The sequence below is a fragment of the Platichthys flesus genome, chromosome 16 (genome assembly GCF_949316205.1).
Source record: "Platichthys flesus chromosome 16, fPlaFle2.1, whole genome shotgun sequence".
Lineage (NCBI taxonomy): Eukaryota > Metazoa > Chordata > Actinopteri > Pleuronectiformes > Pleuronectidae > Platichthys > Platichthys flesus.
This window is the reverse complement of record NC_084960.1, coordinates 12,444,398-12,467,334: the sequence shown is the minus strand read 5'-3', so window position 1 is coordinate 12,467,334 and position 22,937 is coordinate 12,444,398. Positions and strand designations below refer to the sequence as shown.

The 22,937-nt window shown below is 39.8% G+C and overlaps 1 protein-coding gene across 1 annotated transcript in view; it reads right to left on the bottom strand.

The window, feature by feature from the left end:
- The window catches only part of elfn1a (extracellular leucine-rich repeat and fibronectin type III domain containing 1a), a 66,426-nt gene that overhangs the window by 11,982 nt on the left and 31,507 nt on the right, over positions 1-22,937 (bottom strand). The window contains exon 2 of the mRNA XM_062407203.1: positions 12,674-12,764. The gene's annotated coding sequence lies outside the window, so the exon portion shown is untranslated. The remainder of the gene's footprint in view (positions 1-12,673; positions 12,765-22,937) is intronic.

The window sequence follows — 22,937 nt, the reverse complement described above, 5'->3', positions numbered from 1 at the left end:
GAGATGAAATCTTCTTCTCTTGGGGCTGGAAAACATTGTGCTCATTGAGGTACTGAATTACTTTTGAGAGGGGGAGGACGAGGGCACATATGCTTGGGTTATATAGAAAGGTATTAATGTCATACATAATTTGGTTAAAGTTTGGCACTTTGTATGTCTTTTTGTGTGGATGAGAATTCAGCAAATATAATTTTTAACCTAACTCCTAACTGTACTACCTTAATGCATATTTGCTTTTCTACACAAAGCCTTTCATCCCAACCTAACGACTGCCTCAACAATTGTGTCACTTCTTTATTCAAAGCCTCGGGAAGCTATCATCACATGTTTCTCAATTTTACCTCCTGAGGCTGAAATAAAGTCAAAATCTGTTGATAGCTCCTGGGTTTGGACTCATAACAATATGTGAAGAGCTGTTGATAATAAATGAGCTACAGATCAATTTGAAAAAACAAAAATACTCCTTTAACAGCAGATTCCTTACACTTTAACAAAACATATTAGCTAGAAGGTTGGCTATATTGCTTTTAGTTATACCCGCTGTTGGTTGTTAATGCAACACACTGTACGTAAACATTTTCCTTACTATGTTTCCTCTAGTGTTAGGAACGTTTTTACTACTTGTCTTAATGTGCAACAAGGGTCCTACACATATTATAAGCAGCCAAATATTCTCACATTTATTTAGTTTTTCTTCATTATCATATGTCTAAATAATAATTACAACATTCCTACACAATGACGACCACAACGTGTCGTTATTCAAGGTACAAGGATCAGGGGCCATAAACACTGAATTGTGATCTATCGTTTATCTCTGTAGTTTCCTCTGTGACCACCTCGCGTGTTGCAATTTATTAAATGTGTTATGTGAAGACTATTCACTGATGTTAATACGAGGAAACAGCAAATCTTAGAGAATCTTTAGATTTTTAGGAATACAATTTTTTTTTCACTATACATCTTCTTTTGATTGTCTAAGCTAATTGATTATACAATTTATAGCCTAATGGTTGCAGCTCTAAAAATATAAAAAGCTGATAAACAAATACATCTGTAAAATAAAATATATAAACCTTCATTTTGGTGTCTTTGCTCTGTAATCTCACATCTCTGTTTTGCAGAGGTTGATAAGGACAAATAAGGACTTACTGCTGCCAGTTAGCGCAGGCCCACCCTAATTAGCTGCAAATTAGCATCAGGATAATAAGTGTTGCCAAAGTGTGGGTTGATTTCAGTTAATGCTGATGACGCATTTGTGTTAAATGTCAAACAACAGATGCATTTGAGATAATTAAGGCCATGGAGTGCAAAGGTTTGAATTTTTAAAGCTGCCTCTTGTCATAGTCCACAGTTGCATTCAGCCCCACTCGCTACTTGGTATTCCACACAGGTGTCATACTTTGTAAAACTTTAAATGACTTACTGCCCTGCCATCTCGTGTAAATTCCCAATATCTCACTCTATTGTTCTTCGGTGTATCCCGAGTCCTTCAGCAGGCTCATGACCTAGTGCGGCTCGAAGCTTAGGCGAGAACAAAAAATCTCATTACAAACTAAAAGCTCTCGTTTGGGTGACACCTCTTATAAAGATGATAAGCTATGGAGAATGGCAAGGAATCAAACAGCGCTGATGGTAACAGATGCATCGGTGAAATGCTGGGGCGGAATTAATTGAGCCCCACACAACAGTAAGCAGAAAGTTGCATCCTACTCAGCCCTATACAGCTTCTTGCTCAACATTAATGCTCATCGTCGTGCAGTAAACATCGAAAATACACTATTCTATAACAAAATCATAACGGTTCAGCTCGACAGGATGCACACTGAACCGGGCATGACACAGCAACTGAGCTACAGAGAGGATTTTTCAAAGCACGAGGGGAAAAGAAGAGTTTAATTTAATTCTGTGCGTTTCAGAATGAGATACAACTTGGAATAACACCTGAAGGTTTAAATGCAATTTTCCAGGCCATCAACTGACCATCAACTCGGCACAGGTTGTTTTTTTTGCCCTCCGAGCAAAAGAGTCTGCCCGCAATGTCCCCTGCTGCTGACTCATGACATGTTGAGCTAAAGTGGGAGCAATTGTGCAGCCCAAAACACGACAGCAACTTATGACTGCGACTCACTATTCATGGGTCGGGTTCTATTGAGCTGCTCGGTCACGTTTACGCATTCATTAATATCCCATATGTTTGGAGATAAATGAGAAATTACAAAGCTCACATGTGCTGACAAAGTCCGAGATAAGACATCTATCCTTATCTTTGTCAATTATCCCCACGTTGCTCGGCCAAGGTTTCCTCACCAATTAACCTTCACAGAGTGACAGGAGCTAATTCAATTATGCCGGACTGCAGGACCATGCCTGACGGCTCAACTTGCCTCGGTTTTCTGATTGACGAGCTGCAAACAAGAGCAGCCATTCCCCTTGCTGGATGTTTCGATCTGTCGGGGCCTGACACATTTCGGGAGAGGACATTATCACTTGACACTCCGCACAGAGGGCTGTGGGACGAGTTCAATCAAATAAATCTACATCTTGAAAAGTCTGTTTAGCTTTGGGGAATGTTACCTTCGTACTCAGATTAAGGACACTCGCGTCAACGTTTCATCTTTTATTTGCATATGTGTGCATTTTTTTACTTTGGTAGAATGCCATCGCTCATTTGATGCTCTGGAACAAAAATCAGCAGCGACAGTGACTGAAATCAGAGACACACTGCAGAGGCACTGCATTCCCATAAAGTACCAAAATGCTAATACAGGAAGAGACTGTAGTATTCAGCTAAATGGTGATGAAGACATGGTTGAAGACAATGTTGCTGTTTGCAGATGTTTTATATTGTCTGCCTATTGTGACAGATGGATCGTCACATTCGTTTGAACATCCGCCACAAATTACTCCATCTCCACTTGCACTGAAAACTCTCCATGGCCTAACTGCGTCCTATTTTCAGTTTATCTCTGCATGTTGTTTGAATGTGTGTGAAACATTCATTGACATCCATAAAATACCACAGCGACACACACAGACTCCTTTCTTAACAATGGGAAGCTGCTGTTGAGGAAAATGTCTTCACTGTGTCCAATTGTACAAATAACTGTTTTCTGTTTATCAGTTTTATTTTGTATTATATTGATGTAATTAAAAAGATCATTGAGAGAATGAGGTTGCTGTTGCCCTGTTTTACGTTTTCCTCATTGTTTGATTTTTCTTTCCTGGTCCAAAATGTTTTTGACGGTAACAGAAACTTAACACTATAAATTGATGCAATCTGACTCAACACAATCCACTCTAGGAGCTGTAGAGTTTACTAATTGGAAAAGTTCTGACTTCAGAAACACATACATTTCCATCACGAGTAAGCTCAATATTTGACACGATTTAACTGATAAAACCGCAGAGCTCAATAAACTGTGCCTACAAATTTAGGCTCTGGGTAGTAAATCCAACTGTACATTTTCAGAGGAGCTAAACTAACAGGAAATATAGCTGTCTGAATAATTCCAGCTAGTTTAATTCCCCCTAATGGCACCTTGGCCAAGTGTGCTGTATATCGTTGTGTGATTCATCGCAATGATTTTGATGTTAATTAATTAGTATTCTCATTTCAGAACAGCAGTGTCCTCATGTCTCGCAAAACAAATACCCCGATCTTGATCTAACAAACAGAGCAGCCTGTTCAAATGCCTGGTGTGTCATACAATATCAATGGAGGTAAACACTTTTTCCAGCTGCTGAAAATAGTTGACAGTTACCAATAAAAGGGAGGTGAAGACTGGGGTTGTGGGTGGTGTGTTTTTTAGCTTCCAGCGCATAGCCACAGCCACAAAATGAATGGTGTTCAGCAACAACAGTGGTTAAAAGCACTAACGGTCTGTAAATGTTACATGAAGGTCCGGGTTGTTGCTTATTGTGTGTCTCTTTGTGGCTTGTTTGCCAAATCTCCCCTTGTCTTTAGACTGTGGTGGAAATATGGGGAGATGTGGATCCGCAGGAACCTTTTTAAAATATGTTGTGAGACTGTGTCTTTGCATGTCTCTGTTGCCATTTTGCATATTTTGTAATAGCTTGGTCTCTTTCTGCTGTCATTTCTTTATCCTTTATTGGTAATTTTATGCATCTTTCTTTCTTTCTATCTCTTGTAAGTTAATTTGAGTCTTGGCTGGTTTCTTCTTTCCCGCCATCTTGCAGATTGAATTACCATAATGGGGATGATATGTTCTCCCCTGTTTGTTTGTGTGCAAAATTACGTAAAACATTACTCAGCAGGTGACCATGGAACTTGGTGTTAGTAAGCGGAAAAGATCATAGACGAAGCCATTCAATTTTGATTAGGATCCCGGTCAGGAACTGGATCCAGGAAATGTTTTACGTTCTTTAAGGCTTTACATTTTTTGGAAATGACCTTGTTTGAGTCAAATTTTTATGTGGCGGCTTCCGTACAATCGTATGACACCACACAAGCAGTATGGAGGCATGCATTTTTTTTTTTTTTTACTTGTTAAGATAGTTCACTAATGTCTTCAATTGTATTGGATTTACCTGCAACTCCCCTGTTTACCCCTGAATTTCCAAAAGTATTTTGTCGATTCTCAAACACACAATTTTCATTTCTTGGTGAATTATCCCATTAACCCCCTATACACGGGTCAACACTGGTTTGAGTATCGTTGAGGGACAGAAAACAACACGATTGTAGACTGTAGCCATGGAGCTGCACCCTGAGACCCTTGACCCCCTATAGAAAGCCTGTTTATTGATCCGTCCATTGGTGTGGTTGGATTTAAGATTGTGGTGGTCACTGGTATTAGAAATGAGCAGCAGTAGCAACATATTCCAGTTGCAAGTCAGTCTGGTATACAAAAGAGTGTTTTTGTATAGATTCCACCTAAAGGGATCAAAGTGACAGGAGAGAAAATCAATTGTTGTTAGCCAAGATGTTGAAGAAGTCTTGACTTTCCTGATGAATACATTTGATCAATCTATGAGAATCACAAGAATAAAAAGGAAACGGGGAAAGGTAAATGGAAACAACTACCTTGCACGACGGTAACGTTGAGAAATCAAATGTCTCTGCCTGGAAAGGATAGTTATTGTTTCTGACAGGACAAATTTCCTCCGGCTCAACAAGGGGGGGATGCAACAGAGGAATCGTTCTTCGACTATCAAAGGAATGAAATGTGTCCTCAGTGCGTGAGATGACAGGTAGACCACTGGGAGGACTTCTATCCCAGTTAGCTTTGAGGATGCTACAAATAATGGCTTTGAAATGCTGATGGACATCAGTGGAGATAAACGGACATAAACTGCCGGGATGGCATCGGCCAGAATTTGCATTTTTATTGCTGTTGTCCTTTTGAATTTACTTCCACAGTCGCACATGGGAAACACAGGAATCTTTTCCTTAGCTTATAGGAGGAATACTGTAGTCAGTCCTCATATTAATCAGTGGGAAAGAAGTCACACAGTCCAGTGCTCGAACAGCTTTCACACGTGATTCGGACCTCGTCTTCATCACATGCCTCCTCTTTGGCAGGTCATTTATCAGAATAGGTTTCCTTTTTAAGAAACACTTAAATGAGGGTTTTAATAGCACCGTCCACCACAGACATTACAAAAACTTCTCAGGAAAACAACAGCCTCTCTTTCACAGATGCTCCTCATCCACATCTACTGCCTTTCACACACTTACTGTAAAGTACCTGCACACGGGGGTGGCTTGTCAATAAATGTCATCTGTGTCATAACCCACTAAGGAAATGAGCCAGAGGCAATTACCATTGTACAACATAGAAGAAAAGGTCATATGACACGATATGTCACATGGTGGACATGTGCCGTTTGTGATGTGATTAATCATTTCGCCATGCTTTGTTGAAATAACTGATTTCAGCCTTTATGACACATTTATTCGGGTTTCACTGTGCTTTAAGTTAGCGCTTGATTTGATAAAATGTGCACATTTGGGGGGGACTGTAAAAGTAAAAGCAAGGGAACCATATAATAAGTTAGATCAACGTTATCATAAGTAACAGTATCTCCATGAAATGGGATAAACATCGAGGTAGAAATATATAACTGTTACACATGCACAACATATGAAATGTATTGAAACGTGAAATGACATGAAATAATAATGAATGGTTGTACACAGACTTTAAGCCTGTTTCAAATGTTATCATTACTTCGGCCAAAGATGCCATGATTTCCTCTGTGTTGGTTTGTTAGTTAGTATAAAATGAACCCATTGATTTCAATGAAATGTTGTGCAATGATGAGGCATTACCCAAGGAAGACCGTATACAATGATGGTGTTTTTTTTTTAAGTGTGTGTCATTTGGTGCAAATTCACATTAATTCTGGATGTAGTGAATTTAAATGTGGTTTCATAAAGGGACTGGTGGGCCTTGCCGGAGATGTGGACTCTAATGAGTAACATTCCAGTTTAAAAAGATTTAACAATTTAAATGTATTTATTTAATCAATTATAGTGCACATTATTCCACCTTCTGCAATTGAGAGGAATGAGGCAATTAAAGCAACATATTAAATAGTTTAGTCAGTAAAATACACCTATACCTGTAAATTCAGCTTCTGTACAGGTCACTTGGGTACGGATGATTGTTGCTGGAGCTCAGTCTGTGATATGGATGAATGAAACTTTATTGACTTGTTTACTTTTATCATTAATCTACTGTTCATTTTGTGGATTAATTGCACCTTCAGCCAGGTTTTCAAAAAAACCCAGAGGATGAGTGATATTTTGTTGTCGCCGGGCCTGTGCCACAATCCTGACACATTACCGCCCAAGTTGGACAGCCAGACACTGATACTAATCTATAATCCATTTGAGATGCAATTTTCGTCTTCCAAAGGGATGAAGGCATCAAGCAGCGCCGTGGGGATGTAAAACACATAAATCAAACCTGAGATGTTTCTGAAATGAGGTTACTTCCTGTGAAATGGAAATAACCAAACAATTATAGATAATGATGGTTTACTTATATTAAAAAGTGACCGCAAAAAGCGTGGTGAATTAACATTGTGAAGGAGGAGGTGCGTCAGAGAGATTAAAAACTAATAAAAACAACCTGCAAATTGTTTTTCGTGATTGCCCAGTTGTCACCTATGCTGCAAATCCTGTTATCTTTCAGAGCCAAAGAAAACTTCTTAAAATGTAATAATCTAGAGTAAATGTGCGATGAGAAGCTTATGCACCCCAGACACTTCCCACACCACTTTTATCTTTCTATTATAATCACACAAGAATTACCTAATTGGCACAGAAAATCTGCACATGCTTGTGATACGTCTATAGCGATTCAATTACCGCCTTTTTTTGTTATGATATTAATAACCTATGAGAAATCTAATACTAGGTTGCAGGCGTAGAAACGCAGTGCATTATAAAAAGTCTCAAAAGAAATTAGTAGGTGAACGCTACACTGAGACATTTCAAAGGATTTATTTTCTCTTAAAGGACAGAGTTTGACAAGAGGAAATACAAAAGCAGATGGCCAAAGATCCTTCTTTAAAGGTGAGTGGCCTCAGGTTTTAATCCTACTCTAAGGGCGATAAACCCTGAGCCTCAATTATCCTCTCTTTTCTCACTGCAGATCATGCCCGAGTCTGTGTTTTTTCAGAATAACGAATGCATTAAACATGCCGGCGCTACTTGTTATTATTGGTTCAGTCTGACGAGCTAAATTCGCATCCATACTCGGGGCTTTGTCTTCCTCGGCGCGACCGAATGAATGGCACGTAATAAAGAGGGAGGAATTGAGGTGTCATGATTTGTGAAAAGTCCCCGTCATGCAGAGCGGAGGTGCCAAAGTGTTTTATCAGCCATGTGGAGAGAAATCATTAGAGAGTCTGTAATGAATGGCCGACATCTGTCTGTCAAAACCGCGTAGTACTGCTTTGACTTCCATTCATTTTCTACATGATTGCCTTTCTCATTGCAGAGTCCCCGCCGGGTTGGCTGTGCACGCCTTTATTAACAAAATTCCAGGAAAGTAATGGAGATGATATTATAAGAACTGCTCTTCTGTTGACTGAGTCTTATTTAGTCTTTTCCAGTATATGTTCTGTGGTCACACTGTGGACTGCTTTTAGTTTTTTAACGGAACCAGTTTGTAGCTCTGGATTTTCAAACTCTTAAGAAATTGCCTTTCTCCTTTTCACCATTTTATGACGTCTACCACTTTTATGAGAATTCCATATAGACCTGATTTGAAACTGATGGCTTCAAAAAGTCTGCTACCGAAATGGCATATCACATATTTTTAAATGAGTTGAAGTGCATTAGCAATATCGTGTGAAATAACACTTTACTTTATTCGCTCATGAATTACATATTGGTTATTGAAATGAATATACGATATGTATTTCTTCAGGCATAACCCACAAAACATTTGGAATATTCCTTTTATTATTATTTGTCTAGATAAAAATGCTTTATGGTTATTTCTTTATTTTGCTTCTTTCATTAAAATGCGCCAGCCCATTCAAATAAAGAGGAGGGGTCATCACTTCAACACCTTTATGCATATCTTGTTAGAACGAAAGGACAAAAAAAGTTTGGTTCTGCAATAATATTTATTATTTTTACACATACACTCGTCAGGTCTGGGACCAGAATCAAAAGGGAAGTGAAGCCAGTTTGAATTTATTATGCCAGCATCTAAACTTTTTTATTTAGGATGACTGCCGTTTAAGATATTGAGGCTTTAACACTGATGAACTCAGAATGCACAGGATGTTTACTGAATGCATGGTCAGACATCGATCCTCCCATATTTCCCATGGAAAATCTTTTAATCCCTCACTGGCCATAATTCTGATAGATGTAGTTCTCATCAAAAATATTAATGGACTCACGAAGCGTAAAGTGGTTAAAGTGATCCCGAAAAATTACACTACATTAGCGCTGATGACAGCCCAGGCACGGCAAGTGGATGAGGTGGCATCTGGGAAACACACCAGCGTAGACCAACAGCAGAAAAACCGAGGAGGCAGGACTGCGTGTCAGATTTTCTTTTATCCTGATTGAGTGCTGTAGTGTCCAGTAATGATATCAACATGAATCATGAGCTGTAAACTGGCCACTTAGTCTTTTAAACATGAACTCTGCTGCGACAGAGAGGGTGGCATGTTGCATCGATGTCAAAGAGCAAAGTGTCTTTTTATGCAGTTGCCGTGTGCCTGACGTCCTAGTGACTAAGTCGTGCAACAACACAAACCAATGCTGTATTTACAACAAGTTGTGTTCGAATCCCAGAGGCATTGGTCAAATCATAATGTGCACTGTTCGGTCACTGTTTGCACTGACCAACACAAGTGCAGCCAACATGCACATGAGGTAGATCAGATCAGAGTGATATTGATGCACTGAGCCAACGAGGAGGGGTTAAATTGCTTTGATGAAGGGGGGGGGGGGGTGCTCAATAATAGGTAGCCATACGGATGTTTTATAATCACTTCATGTGACCAATTTAAGGCTCCCACGGGATCTTTGCTCACTCAGGCTAATCCATGATGCTCTTTGCGGTAATCCATTCAAATAACTCTTCTGTGGAGCCATCAATTAGGAATCCAGGTTGATAGAGGACCTGGCACCAGATAGGTTGATGGGGCTAAAGCGTAATGCTGTCATGAACTGGACGGGAGAATGAACATTACAGTAACCAATGACATTTTGATATTATATGTTCCATGCCAAGTATCACAAGGTTTTTTTTTAGGGAAAACACTAAAGCAACTAGAGGATGAAAAGACAAACGCAAAACAAAACACTTAATCCCTCAACTAGAGGCACATGATGCTGTGAACAACACGTATACAATAAAATATTGTTGCCAGGATTTTCACATTTCCTGTTGGGCACAGTGTGCATCATGTACAAATCAGTGAAGTAAAGGCATATAGCTCTGCAGGGATACGAGGAAATATAGGTCCCCTAAAAGGATATTGCTCTGGACAGTCTCTTTTAAAATAAAATAATTAAACTGGGAGTTTTGTGGTCCCTCTCCTGCTCTGGACCAACAGTCTTCATCCTCAGTAGCAACGGCAGTATATCCTCAGTTTAATGATAGTGGTTAAAACTGAGCTGCACCACACTTCAATCTGCTGCTAAACCTGTTTCAGGATGACAATAAATTGTGTGGATTGGATAAGTTTGTTCATTGCATTCATTATGCACATTTACGGTTTATTATTTACACCATAAGATTCGGCAAAGCAGGACTTTTGCTGGACGGTTTGACGAAAGAAATCCCTCTGGCCGCACTTGAAAGCAGCATGGATTAAATCAAAGCCATTCATCCAGCTCTGGATTGTTCATTTGACGTTTCCAACAGTGTTTGAATGTTTGAAGTCTGTCCAAACATACCTTTCCTTATATGACAATATGCACAAAGGCTCATTGTCACTCAAACTTCTAGTATCAATAGAAAACGGCACAAACAGCTGCTCTCATTTGGAAGAAAAACACTGAAAATGACATAAACATAAAAGCCAAAGGGCTAAAAAAAAAAAAATAACCTTTTAAAGAAACACATGAATAATACAATAAAGAGGTTTTCTCTGGTCAGTGATGACATTAAAACAGCAGATTCAATTTCCATTTAGGAGCTTTCTGGCTGATCAACTCATACATCGAAAGATCTTGTTAAGCAGATTTAGATGATGATACATGGGCCACTGAATACATTATCTCCAGTTTTCAAACAAGTCCATTATTTCTACACAACTTTGTGGATTATAATCATAATTATCACTCTTCAATATTGTATGTCTCCATTTGGTGTACTTTTATTTTTGTTTAATGGGCCCTGGAACATTGGCCTGCATATATTACCCACATATTAAAGAGTTAGAAATTTCATAAAAAAGAGATAAAGAAAAAGGTTGCACGCTCGTATCATTGTGTACTGCACCAGCACTTCTTCTTTCTTAAGCCAACCAGTAATAAGCTCTTATTAAGTTAAGTTTTCTGTTTTTTTTTTATATTTGACTGATATGCTGAGAACAACATTTCGCTCCCAAACGTGGGGGTTGTAAAATGCACTGTAAAAAGTAACAAGCCTACTTACACTTCATTGGTGTACGTATTTGTCCCTGTCCATTTAAGTCATGAAATGAGGGTATGGTACTAAAACTAAACAAGTCCATAAACTGGACTTTAACTTGATGCACAGTGATGAAAAGTAGTAGTAAAAAGCAGTACGGAAACCATCCAGTCTTGGTATTGTGACTCTGAGACAATGTTCTAGTTTTGCTCTAGGACATTATACATTACTTGGCACTTATTTCCGTTCTATTCTTTATTGTAGGTACAGTGGCCATTGTATTAGATGCTTTTTGGTAGCAAATTGAGCTATTGTGAGACAAATTTCTCGTTTTAATTCTAAACTTTGTGAAATCTTACCAATAATTACTGATTCATTGATGACAATGGAAGCCAGGCTCAAATGTTCACCCAGTCTGAATATATTTTAGATTTGTTTAGACTGAGTAAACAAAAACTATCCGCTTAGGTAAAACTTATCTAAAAGTTAATTTGATTATTTACTATAGTTTAAGTGAAATCAAGAAGTAGATATAAAGTCATCATAACTCAAAACCAATAGCTGTATTTACTCACCTTTTTTGAAGCAATTAGTTTCCTAGATTTTTTAAGTAAGCTTTTAGTTAAATCAACTTCCCAAATTTTACAGACTATATGATATGATGATATGTCTGCTTCTATTAGATAAGTGGAAATCTTATTTATTTTTCATGCAAGGAATTTTATGTAAACATATTTAGCAAATAATGGACTAAAGATTGAATTTCAGCTGAAATAGAAATGTTACTGGTTAGCATCTTTCAACCTGGTATTTTACAGGGTCCACCTTCAGCTACAGTTGAATAAATGTCAGAGGGAAAGTGTTAAATTTAGAAAAACAATGTGGTTTCTGTTGAATCAGATGACATGTGCCTTAATGTAGCCATGGGCCAGTGCCCATCTGCTGTGCTTTACATGACAGACTAGTTCAGCCACTGGTGAGTCGGTTAAGAAGAAAGGGTTGTGGGGGCTATTAAAGTATGTATGCATGGAAAGTGGGACAGAGATGATTCAGATTTCAAGGCCACATGTCTTGTGAAAAGCCGAGCAATTAGCAATAATGGTTCAGAGTGCACATACACCTACAGTATATGGCAACTTTTCCCTGTTATTATTGTAAGCTGTTGAAATAATTATCTGTTACTGTCAAAGGTCTTGGAAGGAGATTTAAAAATGTAACACCTAATAAAATGCTGGTATTTGTAGATATTTAACTGTAGCATTTCTTCCAAAATGTTTTAAATATATATTCAACATTACCCAATTTAACTTTAAGCATCCATCCTAGAATACATCCTACATTAAACACTTCAGGTTCTGGTACTCGTGTAAAAAAGCAGAGGTTGAAACAGGAAAACATGAACGTGTCATATGTCCAGCTTGATATTCTACTCTCAGTTTGACACGTCCTTTGAGTGACTTGTGTTTGCCTCTGTGCTGTGCTTATCTTGTGTATTGACCAGTGGATTAGCAATGGATTCCCTGTGATCCTCTTACCGTCCTGTTTGCTTATGTGGAGCTGCCACCAGTGTGACCATTATAAATACCTGCACTCACCTCTGTACTCTGGGTGGAAGTCTCCAGCGAGAGAGATCATCCCTGGTGTCCTACAGCTGTACAGATGTTCTTTAAGTTCTCCTCTTGAACTCTGGGGAAAATAAACAAAACGACATATATATTAACATGTCATTCTCGATCAAGCTGTTTTTTTATCAAGACAAATAGCACAAAGCACTTAACCTTTTCATATACCATGATAAGACAAGTATTTATTTGTCCAGTTTGAAGGATTTAAATTAGCAATATGTAACTTAGGCTGCTAGGGGACAAAACAACAAAAGACCTAGTTGGATGAAGCCGCATTGGATAATGGGAGTTGTGGTCCTCACCAGCATTATTGATCAAATTTTATCTGACGTGACTCAGGCACAAATCATGTCCATGTATGAGGCTATGTATTAAAGTTGTATTCACGGTGTGAAGCAAACTGTAATCAATAATCGTGATCCATCAAAAGTGACCAATGCAAACAGTGGAAGGAGAAAACAGCCGACTGGCTAAGTAGCTAATAGGCAAACAATGGTTTCCACCGGTAAGGAAGATATGATGAATCTAGAAGGCGACCAAAATAAAATGGCCTGTTACCTTAGTGTTCGCCATGTTGCACAGCCATATTGGCTCTGGAGAAAAACCTTCTGCGTTTCTATGTTTCCTGTTAGCCACCGTAGGAAGGTAAGGGTTGGGGGAGGTGTGTTCTGTTGAGAACATGAACAACGTCACCACCGGAGGCCACTAATTACTCCACACTGAACCTCAACAACACAGACCAGTCAAGTCCACTGAGGCCAGCCGTAACGTGGCATGTAATAAAACGCTGCTTGTTCAGAGTAGAAGCCTCTTCTGGCACCAAAGTCACCAAAATGAATCCAGCCACATTTTATTAATGTTCTTTCTCATTTCTTTCGTCTTCTTTTTCCTCTTCCCCAACATCCAGCAGCCTCATTAACCTTATCTAACAAGCACAAGGTAATAAAATCCTCTGTTTCAGTCCCCGGTCTTGCCCAAGTTAGTTTCACTAATTCATTATTTTCTTTCATTAATCAAACATCAATCCAACCACCCTCCTCCCGCCACCATTGGAATGTGCTGCTCACGCCGCTCAGGGGAAGGCTGCATGGGCACATGTTCATGCATTTTTATTGGAAGTTAAAAAAAGGAGAGATAGAAAAGCTCGGTAATAGAAAGAGATGAATGTTTTGTATTCACTACAGTAAGTAAAATAGAAATGACACAAGATTCCTCGCTTTGTACCCGTGCTTCATCCGTGCTTTAATGATTCTGTTTTCTCTGTTTCTATAGCATGCACTGAAGCAAGGCTGCCATTTCCCTACCTGCATGCATATTAATGTGTGCAGAAGACGAGCGCCAGAGTACTGCACAATCAGTATTCATATTACTGCTCCGGGTTTAATGAAACAATTCTGTGGTATGGTTCCCCCATGACTCAGAGTTTATGACATACTGTATCAGATGGAAGAGCACGGGCGAAAGTCGGTCTCCAACAATCTGTAATGGAAATCTGCAAAATGGCTGGATTTACAGTAAATGAGAGGACAATAGATATTGCCATTCAATTAGCCGCTAAGGCTGCTATTTGCATTCCAGTGAAAGAGGTGATAGTTTAGGTGGCCCCGAGGCAGCTGTCTTTCTGCAAAGGCCGGTGAAAACACAAAAAAAGCAACGGAACCAAGAGAAAAGGGCTAGTTTGGGATTCTTCTGCAGTTTTCTTTTAATTACTCATCATAATGACTCCATTTAGCTGTTCAATGACCCATTTTGGGGCATTGAAGAGGCATGGGAAGCTCTCTGTCCTTGGCAGGGTCAGTCCTGCAGCTGCCCCTGCTGCCATGCATCACCCAAGAAGGAACGTTTTTTGTTTTTTTTCCTTTGCTTTCCCCCCACTGGGCTTTAAAAGACCACAACACACCCACACATGTCGAGCATAGCTTAATCTACACAAGTTGAGTAGAGACTTAAAGTCACTCTAATTAGGTAGAAGCAGAGCTCAATTTGTGAAGGGAAAATAAGTCCTTCATTACTTGCAGTGCAATGTTTATATAGCATGTTTGCTTTTCAACTTTTGCATTTTATCTTTACTCTCATCTTTCCCGCTGAAACACAGCAAATTTCCCTGTTATGGAACTATTATCTTGTACTTTTTGCTATAATGTTTTGATTGGATAGTGCAAACGAAAAAGAGAGGCAGCTAACAGGGAGAGAGAGTACCGACGCGTTGGGAATCGAACCTAGGGCGTGTGAGTCCTAACCATCCGGCTGTCAGGTCAACCCATTTTCAATTGAAATTTGTTATTCCAGACAAAAACGAAGTTGAAAAATCTAATTATTTTCTTGCCCTGGCAGGTTGATTTGCATCATTAGCTCATTTATTTTTTACTTATACAATTTGCCTACGAATAAAGACTTGGCTCATGATCATATAAGCACATGACTTAAAATAGAATGTACTGTCCCCATGAGGCTACAACAAACAACCTAAATTTGCTCAGCCACAGCAGTGAAGTTCCTGCTTTGACTGCCTACTTGTTATCCTGCAGCGGTATTGATTTTGGATGCAGTTGCTGCTTTATATTTACTGTGGTTATACTGTAGGTGAATATGGGTGAAGGGTCCTTTCTCCTTGGCCGCTCTTCTGGCCTATGCCCTTCAGCTCAAGTCTGTTGTGAGCTGAAAGTCACAGGCCGTACTGTCCTCCCAGTAAACTCCCAGTTCACAGGTCACGGCTGAATAGAAGCAAACGGTATAAAGAGCAGCTCGGATGGTAATTATGTTATTTTCCTGTTTCTAGCATGTGTATTTCTTAATGGATATTGAGGGGATTTCCATTAGTATGTGTACTGTCTTGAATTTCTTGAGATTTCTTGATTCATGGAACAGGTACTTAAGAGCACGTCGACCACATCTTCCATTTCTGAGAAATAAAGAGTGTTCTTTTGGTAGCAGGTGGGAAAATACATCTCACTTGTTCTGTTGAAAGCCTCTCATCGTGCTTTTCCCCAGACACTGTGTACACATGGGGATGGGAGAGGTTGTGACCCCCAGAGGAACGGATGCTGAGAGGAGTAGAGTGGAGGTGTTGAGGAGAAACAGACCCCATATGGTCTTGAGGAGCCGGGATCTCTGTCATTAATCCAAGATGCTGACCCAGAGCATTGAAAGGTTGAGCACCAGCACTTATCTGACTGATACTGCTCGGCTGCTGACGTGCACAGAGGCGCTCATGGACATGAGGACAAAAATAGCTTGCCGAGGTCCACTGCTTTACGCGACTCTTCCGAATTTTAATAAATTTCCTCCGTCCCACGTCAACCGATGTGACGGTTTTTATTGGAAGCTTTGAATCAAATTGTAATATGATTGAAAGGGGATTTCAGACTTTCTATTCAAGTGACACATATTTAAACTAGAGTAGCACTGAGAGACACCAAGGTCCAACAGTCATCTTGAATTCAATCTCGCTGGACCAAATTCTGTCATAAATATCCATTTCCTGACTATGTCTGATTAATTCAACGATATCCTCCATCATTCCCTGGAAGTGGTGAAAATATAAAAAAAACGATATCCTTAATTGCCCGAAGTTTTGTGCAAACCAGTCCAGTAGTTTTTGTGTCATCTTGCTGACAAACAAACAAATCAACGCATCGACAAACGCACAAGAGTTAAAATGAAAGCATGTTAAAAGAATCCATAAAAAAGTAAACTCGAGTCAAATGATCCATATGTGTTTAAATGGTCAAACATCTCGTGTTGTTTGTCGATTGAAGCGATAAGTGTTGTGTGCAGAAGCAGGAACCGTGCAGGAGGATTTATTCTCCTGTTGTCCAGCAGTAAGAGATGTTGTACACCACTGCACCATAAAGTTTGCATTTATTGAGACCAGCACAAGTATAATATCATAACCTTGATTGTTAGCGGAACCAATGAGGGCTATTAGTATTTATGGCCATCATTAGCATAAGTCATCTTTATGTCATGTGCTTTGTTGCAGGTGGAAGCTGCCATGTGTTGGATGCTGCTCAGAGGAGGATTCGCACTAAGTTTTACTGCTTCACCTCAATGGTCCTAGATGATGAGATCTCCCAAGAGTACCACCATTAAATTACTCTGGGTGGAGTTTTGACCATGAACACAATAAACCAATCAAAGAACTATCTCCTATTGACTTTCAAAGGTTTGATGTGTTCGCATTGATAATGACACTACACCAGGTTTTTGTTGGTCAAAAGTGTAAATTTGTCGTGCTTCATGTAAATGAGTTGCAGGGGTGCAAGTGCTTGTGTATTTTATTAACATTGGTGCTGGACAAGAGAAAGACAACAATCAATCTGTATCACACTTGCCACTGCTTTGTACCTGGAGTGTAAGATAGGGCTGTAGGTGTCTATTGTACTGACCAATGGTGACATAATCATACTCACACCCAAACAAACACAAGGTGACGACAGTAAATCTCAGTCTACAACTTTTTTGGCTTTCCAAACACTGTACACATCGTTTACTCGTGGCCTCGTAAACTTTTAGAGTCAGAGTAATTTGCCTTAAGTTAATCTGCACTTCATTGAGCTGTCAATCTAAGAGTGCCTCACTTTGAACTACCTGAACATGTGGCAGAGCAAAGTAGGGAGCACAAAAGAAGAATAAATCTTTGTAGCATGCTGTACAGTCAATAGCAACTGAGCGGATACAAGTATCAGTGGCATTTGAAGTCTTTTCTGATGTCAGAGTGTGAGATAGGAGGCGTGTCACGAATGACACTGGGTCACTTGGGTTAAACTTGCTGATTGAACCGGCAATGGCACCAATCGTATAATTGCAAATAGTAAAAATGGCAGTGCAGGAAACCACAGCCGTGTCGGGGTATGATCTGCACACAGCCGGGCTTTCTGACTGACCATGAAATAACTGAACCAGGGGATGAAGTTATTAGGTTTACAACTTGTCTGCTAATACTCAAGATGTGAAGTTCTGGATTTTACATTTGAGTGGCTCGGGCCTCAGGAGCCTAGAGGTTTGGAGCTACAGAGCAACACAGCTGGTTTCCCCTGTGGAGAATAACATGTGAAGTGCAAGCTGCCTCTTGAACTCAAAAACAACAAGCCTTAAGCAAAGTAATGCACACACACACACACAGACACACACACTCACTCAAGAGGCCTTCCATTTAAACACTTGCCTGTGTGCATGCGTACAGTAAACTTTGAAATTGACTTTCTAAAAATAGACCTGCAGTAATACTAACTGTACCCTCAACCATTGAAAGGGCTATCTACAGGATAAAAAAAAAACACATTTAGAGGCAGAATGGGTTTTCTGATAGCTTCATCGAGGCAACATAGTGGTGTGCTACTTCTTCACTCATTCAATATTAAAGTAGCATGGAATGCTTCCTAGGGCACGCATAATGATGCTGTAATGGCTCCATGGGAAAAAAAACAAAAAAAAAAACAGAAAACGTGGAGAACACAATGATCGAAGAGACTTCTTGTTTTACACAGGAGTACGAAAAGATTTGTTTATGTGAGAAACTGCAACTTCGACTTGTATTTGTAAATATGTCATATATGTACGGGACATTTTTACACGCTACCTTGTCAAAAATGAAAAGGAATTGATCAAATATACAGATCGAGGTGCATTGCAGCGGCTTCCACAGTCATACAAGAATTAAAGGGATTTCTTTGTGATTTTGATTGCATCATTTAGCCAAACACATTCCTAATAACAATGAAGGGTAGAAAATAACTTTGCACGATGGTTAATAGTCTGTTTATTTAAAATAGAAGTATTTGAATTTAGTAACACACTTGCCTTAATTAGAAATACTAAATGTAGGGCCTTAAATTGATTTTCTAAATTAAATGAGCTTTATTTTCCTTATCAAATAAAATGAATAAATGTAAATTTCCATTCAACCAATGAGGCAAATTAACGAAATGTTGTTCATCACATGAACCTCCAGTTTATTGTTGTGTTTAATCTACAGCCTTTTACTTTTTCAAATGTGAAACGACAACGAGCTGTTACAAGCAACCACACTGAACCTGGGAGCCGCTCAGTGAGCAAATCTGAGAATAAACAAAGATATCCTTTCAGGATAGATCCTTTTAATGTGACCCTTGCTCTCACATTTTTTCCGAATGTACGTTGGCATTGTTGTTTATCAACGGCGGCATCTCTTTTCATGTTATTATGTAATATTATCTTACAGCAGATGGGACGTTATGTGTAAACCATGTAAAAGCAGTGCACTTAACCTTTGCCAAGTTGAAGGAGAACATGCTGTTAACACCTAATTTCAGAGGTGCTCTCATAATCTTTTGTTAGCGAGCAGACGGGATGCTTGGGTGCAGCGGCAGAGGAGCCTGAGTGGCACTAACTTTGTTTGGCCTGGGGAATCATTCATTTAGATCCTGATGTTTGCCTCTTGATTTCTTCTTCCCTGCCTCCGGGGCAGCTCTGAATAATCTGCGAGCGAGAGTGGCCTCGCATACGTGCTTGTGACAATGACACTGATGTACTCCCATGTCTGCTTTTGCCTTTAAGGATTATTCCTCGGGAACATCTTTTGATGCACCATAATGATTTCTATCCTCGGTCAAAGTCAGACCTCTTGAGTGACACAGGGTGTAATTTCGTATTATCTGGAATAAGTGGGGTAGAATTGTAAGGATGACAAGTATAACAGGGGCTGTGTCCGGGTTTTACTCCACTGCCTTTATTACTTAGAGCAGATTTTCTCCGGGGCAGAACCAACTAGAGAGGGCATTGTGCACTGGTGCTCCACGACTGCCTGAGAAGAACAGTGAGGAGCATGATGAGAACAGACTCATGCACAGAGGCTCTTTTCAGGGATAATAAAGGATTCATGCCACGTTGTGCACTTTGAATAAAAATATGCATCAAGCTAAGTACATAACATATTCATTCAAGCACTAATAACACTCTATATTTCTTATAATTTAAAATAAAGGGAATTAATAAACTGGTGCCATCATGATAACCAACAGAATGTAATGGTTTAACGCATTAATTGGTCTTTGAGTCTGTAGTGTAACCACAAAGTGAAGTGGAAATCACTTGATAGAGCTTTTACAAAGACCACACAGAGGTTGCTTGACCTTCGTGTGCAACATGTCTCTCTTCGTCCCAAATAAAGATCTTATCGAGAAAAAGTCACAATGCTGCCACCCAGTTTAGACCTAAAGAGGAAAAAACTTTCACCGACAGCTTCATTAATTTAGAATGAGCACTGTCACCGCTGCCATTATTAGACCTGGATTCAAACTGTGATTCTGAGGCTGGCAAAGGATGCCAATGACACGTCCCAGGGTTCCCTTTGCGCACTTTACAACCTAACTGCTTTCTTCAATGGGAAACCTTGAAGAGACAGTGACTAAATTACCAGAGTTTTTATCTTTAAACTGATTTATTGCAGAGTTGTCAAGGCACCTAGTTTATAATCATCATTTACATCCCTTTATCTTGAATTCCAGTAGCGGCCACACATTAAAGCTTGTGCTTTACACTTCAAACTGACACAATATGTCAGTTTGCTGAGATTGACTAAGTCATAGTCGGGCTTTAGTGGATAGCTTTAAACCCAGAGGTTGACTATGTTGAGGACAAAAGGTATAATCCCTCCATAAAGGGGTGCTTGCAGTTTAATTGATGGGATCAGAGGAGACCTGGAGGACTGTAAAAAGTAAAAGCCTGGACTCGCTGCATCCCTGTCGAGCCCCCTTGAGGCCCTGGAGCTGTTTGCAGACGTTGTCAAAATGACAGAGTGCTGCAGAAGCCTCGTGGCTACGTTTGTTATTGTACCTGCGCCGATTCGGAAACTTTCACTCGAGGGCCTCCAAATGATAGAATTCTTGATATGGGGAAAACACGTTTACCGGTAGGTGGTGCAGATCTGGGTGGAGCGAGTTAGTTTGCCCTCCTGTGAAGCCACGGGGCTGCGGCTGAACATATGTTAACACGGAAACCTGCGAGGCCACAAACCCGGGGACGACGGGGTGCGCTCAGAGTGCCCTCTTACCGTGAGTGTGTTCAAACAGTTTGCAGGGTCGTGTCCCGGCCACTCAACTGAACGTGCAGACAAGGAAGGACGGTAAACATGTTCCAGCGAAGTTCATTATTTAGAGCGAGAGGTGAGCGCCGCAGCCTCCCGCGTGCTCGCTAGCTCCCGTCCTTCTCACGTTCAGCACTGATAAACGTCGAGAATCACTTTGGCTCGGCGGAAGTGATTCCCCGCGACTGTCCATTAAATCGGCTCATGAATATGGAAGCGTTCAGAGCTCGTCGGGCTCTTTATACAGTAAGGTGAGTGGTGGAGGGTCAGAAATTCTCTCCTGACCACAGCGGGCTTGGCTTTCCAGGTGAGAGCACTTTATTCCCCCTGCCCCCATCTGCAGCGGGGCCCACTCAATAAATCACAGTGCAGCACTCCGCCTTTACTCGCCAGGCGCTAAGACACCAATGTCAGCGCTTAGGATAAATTGTCATGACTCAGCAAAAGTTTTGGCTGAAAAGGGTACGCTTTGGCTTTTCTATTTTGAGGAGTCTGAAACACGCATGTAAAAATATCTATCGGAGTTGAGCTCAGCGCAGAGAACGGTCACAGATGCTGAATTTGACCGGCGGCTCCTCCGAGATGAGCGATGATTAATGTAATTGCCTCCTTCGATTTGAATAATTAAAAAGGGGAGAATGAACAGACATCATCTATAATACAAAGAGTAGAAAGTAACTTGAGATGCATGTACAAGTATTGTCGTCTGTGAAGGGCCCGGTGTAACATTACAAGGTTCAATTTGCAGTGAACTATGGGACAGAAAAAATACAAGTGTTAAAACATTTCATGCAAATAGCAACACGTCATCTGAACACTGACAATATCTTGGTTTAGGAATTAATCAATTGGATGATAATGCATTTAAAGTTGACACCATAAATGAGGACAATCTGTGCACCGCAGCTATTTTCCCACTCTTTCCTCAATCAGCACCCATAGAATGGATAGTGTCTGCACTAAAGGCATTATTCAGTGTCTTCATTTGATAAGCCATGCCAGAGTTGATTCATTAAGGAGTTTAAGTGGAGCTGGTAATTCAGTTTGGGGTCTGATGAAGCGTCGGTGTCGACACTGAAGCCAAGGCTCTGATTCAAAGTCTCTGAGTTAAAAAAGAATTGCACAACAGCAGCATGGATAAAGGAGCATTTCTACAATTTTCCAGGCAGAATAATGTATTATTTTGTCTATAATCTGCAGTGCAATGGAAAGTACTCTTTAAAGGTCAAAATAACCCCTACCATTATTTTCCAAAGGCTTCAGGCCTGGCATTTCCAGACGTCTCAATGGAAAAGTCATGTACATATACAATAAGAGCATAATATTATTTTTTTGATTTACTGAACCCAGTCTTAACATTAAGAAAGTGCAAAGTGAACAGCGATAAAACAAATATGAAGCTGGCTTAAATTACCTTCAGCATTTGAGTCACCCACATGTTCAAGTTGGTTTTAAATTCCGAGCAGCACCCAGAACTATTCTGTAAATTATTCAAGCACAATTTCTTTGAATACATTAACCTCTTGGTAAGTGCTAATTGTAATGCATTAAGTTGTATGCCCTTTGTAATTACTTTGTGTTGTGCTTGTCATTAATTTAGTGACAACAGGGTCATTAGTGAACTCTGGTCACTGGGAGCTAACACCAGTACAAATAAGCCCCATTTAAATACAACTTTCAAACATGTTTTATTGTTTTAGAGGGAATTTAATAATTTGATGACAGCAAATATTTATATTAATATAATAATATAAAAATATGCTGAATCCTCAGTTTCGCCGTTACGCTGATGATGCTCTAATTTCACTTTGTAACTAAAGGATTTGTGTGCTGTTAGAGTTTGTGTTTAACACACCCTAGTTCAGCAAAGTGTGTCAGTTTAAACTTTTTGCTGAATGCTGAGAAAACTAAACTTTCGGTGCTTTCTAATTCTGGAAATAGGTCACTAAATCTCTCTTCCATTATTTCCAGGGTAATGTAATTGGATCTGTTCCGCAGTACAAATAGATGGATGGCGGTCTTTTGAACTGCATATTTAGCCCCTCATCAAAAAATGTTAACTGCTGTTGGTCTTTCTTTTTTTAACTCTAACAACACTAACCACTTGATTGAATAGTGACATTTTTTTAAATAAGCACAGAACAGTTGCGTGACACAAATACACACCAT